This window comes from Aplysia californica, unplaced genomic scaffold (assembly GCF_000002075.1).
Source record: "Aplysia californica isolate F4 #8 unplaced genomic scaffold, AplCal3.0 scaffold00277, whole genome shotgun sequence".
Taxonomy (NCBI): Eukaryota; Metazoa; Mollusca; class Gastropoda; order Aplysiida; family Aplysiidae; genus Aplysia; species Aplysia californica.
In genome coordinates, this window is record NW_004797547.1 from 546,881 (window position 1) to 559,087 (window position 12,207).

Genomic DNA, 12,207 nt, shown 5'->3' on the forward strand with positions numbered 1-12,207 from the left:
AGCCGGCGGTCAAACGCTGTGACCTTGTCCGCTTCGGCCAGAGTCCTTAGCGCAAGATCTGTTTGGAGCACAATTTCTTCTTTGTCTTCCAATTGCTGTCCTTTAATTCTTTGAATTTGGGGAAGAGATAAAAGTTGCATGGTTTAAGTCTCCGGAATACTGGGGATTTTCAAGGATTTTCCACTGCCAGGAATCCAGGAGATAGGTGACCTTTGCGCAGTGTGCACCTTGCTCAAGCAGACCCGACAGCTTTCTTCTGACTGATGGTCTTAGCTTTGTTTGAAAAATCATTTTGTTGTAATAATATTTAACATTGCATGTTGTGCTAACGGGAACCAACCAGTTTAAAAATTACACATTTGTGATAATAAAATGTATGTATAATGTGCATCATTTTCAAAGCACTTTGTCTGCGCCGAGATTCTAGGGTAGCGGTGATCTTGGGTTTCTCCATCCTGCTGATTGTCTTTTCAGTCCTGGATCCCACGAATACACCCAAATTGTTGGTCTTACAGAACAGGAAAACGTACATCTCTGGGACAGACCTCGTACATGTACATTCTAGTATTAGACGGTTAGGGGTTATGAGCGTGTAGGGTTATGATGGATAAAAGAAGCGGTTGATATTTGTTGTTGATGGTGGTGAGGTGCTTTCGGTGGGCGATCATGGTGGTGGTTTTGATATTGTACATGATGTATATGGGGCTAAGCTCTAACCAAACAGACACAGGAGACGAAGTAGATAGGTGACACTGTCACTAACACTAAGAAGTGCAGTATGTGTCTCACGTCCTTACTTTCTGTAAACCCATTATGCCTGTTATTATTTGCAACAGTATGGAAAATAAAATGTGTGGGCCCTACAGCACAAAGTCAGTTTGCTATCGCCCATTTATATTCACTTTTGTTTGTTTCTTGGTGATTTGTAAGGGCGAGTGGTTGATGGGCGCTCTCGTGTTGTTTACTCCTTCTGTTTCCTGGTGTCGATAGACCCATTACAAAAAAACAACAACAAACAAGCAAAGCAACTTGTTTTAGGTTACCCTTGACGCATAGGTCTACAAAACTAATTGCCGCCATCTTGGATCGTAAAGCCTTTCGATTCCCAGCTGTGGGTTCGAATACTTGGGGTCTTTTGTAACCCCACAGCGTATGGATCGGATTAAAGAGTAAATTTCCTCTTTGGAAAGTGGGGGCACAGAGGTACCCCATGTTGTATGGATATGATATTAAAACATGATGCATGGATAAAAAAGACACCCACTATTACAACCAAAATTATTTATTTCCATGATGAAGTCGCTATAAAACCAATACATTCATACCACAAATATATACGGTATATATATATGAACATATATGTATGTACATATATTAATATTATATATATATATATATATTAATATTATATATATATATATATATATATATATATATATATTAGATGTATATATATGTATGTATACATATAGCATATGTATATATATATGTATGTATATATGTACAAGAAATTGTTGTTACTGTAAAATGATAATGACAGAAAACTAGGCGCTCTACGGCCTAATGCATCTGGTTTTGTGAACATGCGTAATTGTTATATCCATATGTTATAACATAATATAATAGACCAGACTAATAGAAACAAGAATAAAAGATAACAGACACTGTGATGCGACTGCTCGAGAATTATAAAGATTCAACTTCCATATCAAACAGCAAACAGTCAAATTAATGATAAAATTCGTGTACAATGCTTCCTCAAGGACACGACGTCAGTAGTAGTTCTACTTATACCGAGCTGAGCCTTGACATCTGGAACTCATTATGTGGTATGGGTATAGAAAATACGCGGGTGGTTTTTTTAAATGTAGATCTAGGTGTTTTACACTCATATCACAACAATTTAGATCACGTAGGAGGTGGGCTTCGACTTTACTTGCCAGGGCCAATCCATTCTTGAGAAAGCTCGAGATCTAAGCAGAAAGACAGAATTACTCGATACAAATTTTCCCCACCTGGGAATCGAACTCGGGTCTCCGGCAGGAGATGGCACGGTCCCTAGCTGCTACGCCATACATCCAGGTTTGTGAATGGAAACGTTTCACAGGTCGAGCTAAAACTAAGTATAACCGACGGAAACGGGCACATACACAACTGATAATCTAAACTATACAGCAAAGGGTTGGAGAAATGAACAGCAATTTAGTAGAAAGATTGGAGCACGCTGACACTGAGAGAAGCTGTACTGGGGCAAAGTAGCAAGCTACTATCTAAAAGGCTCGATGGTCAAGTAAGTGTTTTACGGCGCTCGCAACTGCATTATGTCATATAAGTAAGCACGTGGGACACATTTAACAGTTTCAGTTGGTAGGGAATTTTGAATCTTGCCAAGTTGGCGACCGAAGCCGACTCTTATCGATTTTGGATCACCAAGGTTAACGTGCGCGACTTGCACACGAGACCTGAGAGATTTTTCGCCGCCCTTGTCCGAGAAGGTTAAGTGTACATCTGTCCTACCATAAGATCAGGGGTGTGGCTGAAAAACAGCAGTAAGAAGGAACCAAGGAGAAGCAGTGGAAAGGCTTCAGAAAGAGTCAGGAGCCCAGAGTAGGAGGCACTGGAGGTGAGGGGGTGGGGGGGCGGAAAGTGGAGACGAATGCAGACGAAAGAATATTGCTAGAGAGCATGAAAGGAGGTGAAAGGAGACAATTTTAGGGAAGAATTTTTTCCGCCGCTACCCGGATTCGAACCCGGGACCTTCGAATGAGAGGCGAACATCTTAACCTCTAAGCCACGAGAGTCCCCTGAGCTTGCAGAACCTTTTGGCACAGTGCCCCTTTCAGGATTTGCTGTGGCCCTGATTCGAAGCTCACAAAAACGTCTTTCTTATTTGCAGCGTGTACTACTACCAATCGATTTCGAACAGCGACCGATTCGATTCGCTACCCTGAAAAAGAAACATACTAAAAAAAAAGCGTATTAGATTTACATTATTAGTTTGTACGTCAAGGTCGGATTTCGTCAAATTTGCTAGCATTGTGCCAGAATAGTAGCTTTTTTCCTAAGAGAGCAAAACGTGGAGCGAAACTTGAAAGGAGAGAGATTGTCTCACTGTTTTGTTATGTTTTTCATTATTTACGAAACGATATAACAAAGAACAAGGTACAAGAATGAGTAGATGTGAGAGAACATTTTATATTGCTATCCTTAACTGGTTCCCTTTCACCCCAACCTCGCTCAGCCATCCAGAGGGCGATTATCTTTGCAGGGAAGTGTTAACATCACACCACAGAATCACCTTTGTCAATATTTGTGGCCTTGCGTAGACACTGGTGAGAAGTGCGTGTTTTCAACAGAAACAATAATTACCGTATATGCGTATTTCATGAAAAATGTTCAAGTGGAGATCTGATGTACACTGCATTACACATATTTAGAAATGCCCAGTTCTCCCCACGTGGGCCCACTTCTCCCCAGTTGTAGAAAAATAATCTACTTCAACATATTTCCAAGTCATTTCAGTTATATTACCTATTAAATCCTGATTAAAAGTAGATCTTGATCTATGCTCCTTTTTTTTTTTTTTTAGAATATCAGATATAGATAGGGGTTTAGATCTAGATAGACCTTTAAAACAAACCATGGGGGTAGTACTGTAAGTAGTAGTGCTGTGCGATTTTGAGGAAACAAAAATTCATCGACGCTTCGAAGCGTGATCTTACTGTTCATGCTTTTCGAATACCTAGGTCGAATGTTTTTTTCTAGTATATGATAGGCCCAAACCTACCTTCCGCTATTCATCATTCCTCAACTATTCACATCGCCGTCGAACGTTTTTTGTTCTTCTTATAATCGATAAGCCCATCTCTAACTTCCGCAATTCGAAGCGCCGTTGAATTGTTTTTTCTTATATATACGATAAGCCCATTCCTAACTTCCGCTATTCATATCGCCGTTGAATGGTCTTTTCTTTTTTAAAATATACGCTGCCCCCACATCTAATTTCCGCTGTTTGAAGCGCCATCGAATTGTTTTTCTTATAATAATACTAGCTGAGCACCCGGCTTTGCTCGGGGTCGACGCCTTGGCGTCACTGCTCCTACTGGTCTACGTCGCAGAGGCATTTTACATCTAGATCTGTGTACCTTGCTGTCTATCATTTCACAGTCATACATGGCTTCTAGATCTATATTGCTTTAGTTTAAGTCTGCTTTGATCAACTCCTTTCTAGATCTACATTGCTTTAGTGTATTGCTGTCTAGCCCTTCACAATCACAAAATACGGATTTCGCCTCACACCATCACAAAAAAGCACTAAGAAAATAATAATCCATGAAAGGGCTGCTACACTGAAAAAGGAACACACCGACGTCTTCAAAATCAGAGAGGCAGTGTCTATTGCTTGTTCGCGTTCCTCTGACTGCGTTAAAAAAAATTCTAGCTGACTGACAAATTAACCTAGGCCCACGAAACCTTGCATGACACTTCTACAGACTATTCGAAAAGTGAGCGTGCAAATTCATATGCACATTTCAGATTATGACATACGAATTATGGCAATGCAACATGGCTTGAACTTGAAGATCAGAAATGATCCCAGGCTCAAGTCCTTGGAAAAGACTGTGTCTGCGCTCTGAGGCTGCATCACTTTCCATGAAATAAACTTACAGAAATGAATGCTCATTTTGGGTGGCAGGAAGGAGAGAGCCAATGCGATGATATACTTGACCCTGCACGCGAAACTGTGGATTCCATCCATTGGGGGTTGCATCGGTATAGCCCATGGATGTGAGCTGAAAGCAATTGTTGTACAGCCTGATTTTCTCCAGAAAGTGAGTCGACAGTGTCGACACACCAGACAGAAGGATTTGCAGTTCAGGAGGAGGTTTTGGAAATGGATGCAGATCAACTTTGCCATTGCTACAGCATATACCTTGTATTTCATAAGAAAATCTTATGTCCAGGCAGTGTGTACACTGTGTCGTCAGTTCCCCAATGTAGCACTCTTACTGACAGGACTTGACAATGTAGAGGAATGAATGCTTTTGGGAGATTTAGATCTAGAGAGTCCCCATCATTTTGTTGTTGATCTAGACCACCTTGACCTTTGCGAGCTCGAGGGGTTACAACTGCAGAACGTCGTTTTCTTTTCGGCATGGTCAGGCGCTGTCTAGGTCTAGATCTAGATTCTTATCTAAGATCTATTGACGTTGTTCCCAGCAGCAAGAAAAGGAATTTGACAAAGGAGTCCAGAAAAAGCGATGATGGACATCAAACGAAAGGATCATAGTCGAATTTAGCACCAAGTAAAAAAATAAAACATGAGGCTAGATCTATATGGGTCGCACACTTAAAATAGTGCTTAGTATTGCGCGACAATGCGCTATTGTATCGAACGGAAGTACGACTTGCAATAAACAAACCTAGCGGATTTTATAAAATTACAGAGACAAGCGTGGGCCTACAAAAGCGATCGGCGAAATAGCTGGGCCCCCTTTCGATGAAAGGAATGATCGGCGGTGCCTATACGTTCTTATACAAACCGTTCTCTGACCGTCTAGGCCGGTGCTTTAATATCAACTAAAAGTCATTGGCCTACTATATTTACACTCTAATGGAATGGGGCAATAAATCTTGAGAGATGCAAAAAATTAAAAGATCTAGATCTATACTCTCAAAACAAAACGCGCCTCGGGTAATATCACTTCCGGATGCGATCGGCGAAATAAAGAAATTTTGCTTTTTGCAGCAAAATTGTCTCAAAACTGAAAAAACCAAGGGCGCCATGCTCTGGAGAATATTTTAATGAATGTGTTGGCGAAAACCGCGTGTCGATCGATGCAGCCGTTAAAAAGCCTTATGAATAGCAAAATTCGGCCACCACAAATAGATAATAGAAGATACGTTAAGCCCAGTTATTCAAAGCGCCGTCGAATTGTTTTTCTTCATGGTAAGTCCATCACTTTCACAGCGTCAATCACTGAGCGCGCGTGTGTTGTTGTAGCAGACAGTGCAGTGTGATGACATGACATCTCCGTTCATAGCGCTTTGAATTTCGAAAACCTAGTGGAAAAGGAGCTTATTGCGACAGCTAACTTCATGAGAAAAAAAAAAATTCGCTGCGCCTCAAGAGTCAACTGCCCTTGCTTGAGCTAAATAAGGTGTGACGAGTGACCATAAGGGATATTCTCTAGAGGTCTCTTGAGGGATATTTTATTTTTATGGTAGGCTCCTCTAAACACTCTGTCTCGTAACCATCAAATAAAAAAGTATTTCTATAATTGTCTCAAAGATTTTAGATTTTACGTGCTCCAATTTTACTGCATTTGAGAACAATGAGATGAAAATCCATTGTCTGTTAAAGAAAAATCACACGGCATTCGAATTGCTCTCCCACGCTTCGAATAGCTGCGAATAGTGCAAAAAATCGTGAATGTCGAAAAGCAAAGTCAAAAGGACACAGCTCTAGTAAGTAGTCTACCATTCCGGAGTTTTTTCCTCTTTGGTGCTCTTGTATTATACGTATTTGTGAACCAGCGTCCCGAAAACACACATTGCATGCTTTATTCCTTTTTTTCTGTTCACTCTCTTGGGACAGTGCTGCATATTAAAGCAGATCGGCGTAGACACAGCCTCACCTGATACAATGAAAGTTGCAATGGTAGCTGTCAGAAATGGAGTGCCTTTGAGGAAAGTCACATGCCTTTACAACATTGCTCGCACTATGTGAAGAAAGCTTTTCAGAACGATATTCAATGGTGTCCTAACTATTGTCACAGTCAAGTATTCACAGTGGAACAGGAGCCTGAATTGGCGCAGTAGGCCTACAAGTTAAAATGTGCCAAAATATTTTATGGTTTGACTACTGTCAACAGCAGAAAACTCGTACATAAAATCGCTGTTGCAAATTAGCTAAGACCTTTTGTACCCATCTTCGTGGGATGATGCAAAATGTGCTGGAAAGGATTGGCAGGTGGGCTTTATTTGGAGACAACCGCGACTCAGTTTGCGACATCAAGAGGCTACCTCATGGGCAAGAGCCACAGCTTTTAAAAGACATTCTGTGGGACATTTTTCAACTTGGTGCAGGCTCTTTAATCCCAGATAGTGACCTTGGTGTCTCTGGAACTCAGGTACTCAATCTTGACGAAATAGGAATCAGAAGAGTTCACAAAGTGCCTAAAACTATCGGACCTCGTTTGTACTTAACACTTGAGCCACATAACATTAACATCGGCAGAGCGTGGCATGGTGTCTGGGTTCTCAACCCCCCCCCACATTTTTATTATGTTGGGATTGTTGTCAAAGAAAGAGACGGCAATGATGCTGGGGAAGGTTTTTTCAGAAGAAAGGGCAAAAAGAGTCCACATTTTGTAAAACCAGTAGTAGAAGACACTTCCTCAGTCCATATATTGACTCAATCAAGCCACCTCCACCCATGTTTAGAATTCAGAGACACTATTGTAAGAACCATAGAAGTGACATCTGTTTCCAGTTTCAGTTTGGACACTTTGGTAGTCTTATTTTGTGTTAAATTCCATTATTGTGTCGTTATGAGGAGTCTATTGTTCTTTTTCAGATTTCGGTAACCCTGGTAACAGATGTCACCTTTGACCCACTTCTCCCCAGGGGGACATTTTCTCCCAACAGGAGGGGGGGGGGGTATCTCTCCCCAACTATGACACACTTCTCACTACTTGTATATTATGTTGACTTCAGCACCCTATAAAACCATTTTCATTCCATCTCTGTTGTACTGCTTATAACTGGGTTTTTTAAAAACACAATATGTTGTTTGGATTGATATAAAGCATTTTGTCCTTTGTTACTTCATTTTTCAGTTATTTTTTCTTTTTTCAAAAATCCTCCCACGGTTGCCCACTTCTCCCCTCTCTCCCATATGGCTCTCTGCTTGAATAGGCCTACAATATTCCGTTTTTTTAAACAACTTCCAATAATTACTATGTGTTCAAAAGGGAGTTTTGCTTGTTTGAACCCAAAGAGATTATAAATACATGTACTAGGCCTATTATTTAAAACCTATATGACCTCTTTCTTTAAGCCAAAGAAAGTAAAAGAAAAACTGCAAAACTAAAATGAAATATGATCTAACAATTGTACAGTAAATTAAATAGATTTATTTTACCATCTCAGATGGACGCATACAAAAAGCCACCAGTCCCGGGAAGAAGTGTCTTTTCATATCAACCAAAAACGTTGAAAAAATATTGCTTGAAAAGGCAAAACAGGCCCAAAGTCAAAGTAAATGGAATCAACAACTTTCGACAAAAAACTGTCTTGTTTTGGATTGGAACAAGCTGACTTCAAAAAGTTTTAAAGGCTAAAAGAGATCAGTTGCTTGCCATTTCAGTATTTTCATGATGAACCTAACACTGGGAAGAGAAATCTGGTTATAATTTGAACAGTGTCAAAATGCTTAGAACTTGAATACAGCTCACTTTCCTCACTGCTCCCACACATCTGACCCACTGTCCGATTTTTATCATTACTTTGTTTAGTTTCGTTTTAGTAAGAGTATACGTTATTCAAAACACAAATTATATCCACAATACAAGTGCCGAAGATTGATGGTATTACTAAAAAGTAATATTTAAAGAATGGGAGCATAAAAGAGAAAAATGTTTATGAAAGGACTAAATCAAAGCAAGGATTGTCCGCAGATTCAGACTGTGACCACCGTGAGATAAAGAGAGAACATTGGTGAAGTAGCACAAAATACAAGCTTGCTGTAGAAGAAGTTGAATTCTTTGACCAGTCACACAGTATGTTAATTACATAGCATATGTATCAACAATCTTCAGCTGGATCCTTACCACAGGAATCTAGCAAAACAACTCTGTGTCCATTATGGAACAGTACTGAACAAACTGAATTCTTATATTTCAAGTTACCGATAACCAAATTAAATTCTTTTCAGAAATGGTGAAAGATGGAATAATCAGTTAACTTTACAAAGTTCACGATGTGTTAGGCTTGGGCAGAATTGAAAAAAAAATAGGACTTTCAAGTCTCAAGTCCTAACACCTTGAGACCCGCAATTCTCAAGCCCAGTTTCAAGTCCAGGGAACGTAATAAAGTATACATGTAACATGAAAAGTTTCTTTGATAGCTTTACTTCCCTCTATCGTTATCGTTATTTTGTTGTTCTCCAACCAACCACCTAGACCCTATGTTGAGACGTAGGGAACATCTTTATGATACTTGTTTGGCTGACTTTTAAATTAAAATTTTTTTTTTTCTTCGCTTGTTTGTTTTTTGTTCTCTTCTCTGTTGTATTAATAAACTCAGGAATTGCTTCAGCCTTGGATGGCAATGATGGCATTGAAGCCTTATATCCGGGCCTAGGCCTGCCTACCCCTTATCGAGTAGGTGGACTCAACCAATCCGCTAAGGGCCATAAAATCCTAGCAAGTAATAGGGGTGATATTGCCTACCCCTTATCGAGGAAATGGACTCAACCAATTCGCCTAGGACGAGCAAGTCCTAGCAAGTAGTAGGGGTGGTAGATGTATTTGAATTAAAACAACCAACAGAAAACACTAAATTTATTAGAAACATACCAGTTTTGAGCATAATTTCTTTTGACGTTGGTTCACTGAGTCTAGATCTAGATCTATACTCAAAGTTTGCAATCTGCGTTTAAATAATGTTGCCTTTATTTTGCTAAGTCAAGACTTGGACTTGCTCAGATCTAAATACTTGGTCTCAAACACTAATTGGTGGACACGAGAATTTCAAGTCTCAAGTCCAAGTCCAAGTCCAAGTCCTGCCCAGGCCTACGATGTGTAAACGTCTATGAACTGTTGCCAGGAGGGACAGCAAGGTTCAAAAGAGACACACACACACACACACACACACACACACACACACATACACACACACATACACACACACGCACAGACACACATATATAGATATAAAGATTGATGTAAATGGAAGCGAGAAAAGATGGGGACAGAGAGAGGGAGGCAGGGGAGAGAGAGAGGGAGAGAGAGAGAGAGAGAGAGAGAGAGAGAGAGAGAGAGAGAGAGAGAGAGAGGGAGAAAAAGAGAGAAAAAGAGAGAGAGAGAACGGTAGGAAAGAGTGGGTGATGGCAAGCTCCTAGCAAGTATAAAAAAGAACACTGATAATAATATTGGAAGTACAAAGTAGCGAGAACTTGTACCGTACATAATGTAGGTCACAAAAGTATTGGAAATATTTAAAAAATCAAGTACAACATAAAATCTCTTTGGTCACACAAACTGCTGCCGTTATGAAACCTTTTTCACAAGTCACTCTTTCCTTTTCATCCATTTACAAGAAAACAGAGACAACTTTATTGTGCACAATAAAGGATATCCATAATAATACGGAAATTTACAACGAAATGCTCAAAACAAGAATAGATCCTCTGGTTATCTTACAATCAGACTCCACAAATTGGTTCCCACTGATTCGTTGTACAACAACAAAAAAGTTGTTCAGAGGAAAAGTTAAGAACATAAAGAGCTGAAAATACAACAACACATGACAACAATAAAAGATACACGAGGTCTAATCTTAGTTTAAATTCATTTCAAACACTGGTTTGCTAATTCCTCATTATTCGCGCTATAGCTGACAGCACAAGAGAATGTGTGCTATTCGTCCATTCTACAGCATTTTATTTTATTCCAGTTAACACAAACGTTTCTTTGTCTTCCTTTTTCTACTCATCTTAGCCTAGTAGATTAGATTATGTACTAATACTAACTGAGCCACCTACGAGCAAATTTTTTAACCTTTCAGAACTCTCTGTGACACTTTTAAGATGGCATCACTAAGGAATGGGACAGAGGGTGCCCATCACGTTAATTCGAAGATTAGAGGAATGTATGACTTCATTACAAATTACAAATCAAAATAATTACAGTAACCAATTCAAGCTGTGTTCATCGTAATACTTGGATTAGTAACTTGTAAATCATTGTATGAATGAAAAAATATGCAATGGGTGGAAAGATAACCAAGAAGGAGCTCTGAGGGCAGACAGCTGTTCTCCTGTTTGTTTTCAACATTAATAATACATAATCCTAAAATCTAAAACCAAGCACTTTTTGACTAATGAACACAAAAGTACTAGTTCATAGGAGTACAATACCTACTTCAAAGAAAAAGCATGCTTACATCTTTCACAAGTGTGATTTTACAGATACAGGGGTCTGATGCAATCTGTTCACATGGATTCGCAAGAGATTGGTTCTGTTTTCATATTGCAGGCCGTATTTATTGTTATTCCAAAGAATATAAAAGATGAACAAGAACAAGTAGCAAAATTAAAGGTTCCTACAGAAATTCACACCATCTCTTTCATCACATATCTACTTTTTTACATGGACGCTAAGGGATAATATTGCTAAAAAATTGTATTATAGCAGTGTCTTTAAGCTGAATTACTCAGCCTGAAATGATTATGAAGATCATGAATTCAAAAGAGATAACTAAATTTGTAACTAAATTTGCATTCACACATTGGGAAAACAACCAAAAGTCTCTTACATAATTCTGAGGGGAACTTATTCCCTGTTGATACTCTTCCCTTACACGGCGAGGAGTTATTTTTTGACAACTTTGGATCTGAAAGTCTCAAAATTTGTAAAGTTTACAATGTCTTTCAAAATACCAAATAGAGCTTACTTCAAATCCATGGACATTTTTTCCTTAACCCACCACATAAAGCAGGTATATATTTAATAGAGAAACATACACAATATAAAAGTTGAATATATAAAACCACCAGCCTGTTCATGTGGGAGATATGGCGGGGTAGTCAGATAAACACAGGATGGATTAACATAACTTGTGGGATTTATATAAGGGGAAACATTTGACTCGTGTACTGAAACGGTGCATAACGCTAAAGATTTAAATAGTGTACTGAGATATTTTTAAATACCAAAGGGATTTCAGTTTTCGTCTGGCAACATGACATGACTTGGTTTTCCACTTAAATAAATGATCTCATCTCAAATCTCTCCCCAGGGGTAACTAAGCCTAGAGATGTTGGTAGGGGGGGGGGGGCGCGGCGTATGGCCAATTAGGCTGGGAAAAGTATGTGTGTGTGTATGTGTGTGTGTAGGTGTGTGTGTATGTGTGTGTGTGAGAGTGTGTGTGTGTGTGTGTGAGAGAGAGAGAGAGAGTGTGTGTGTGTGTGTGTGTGTGTGA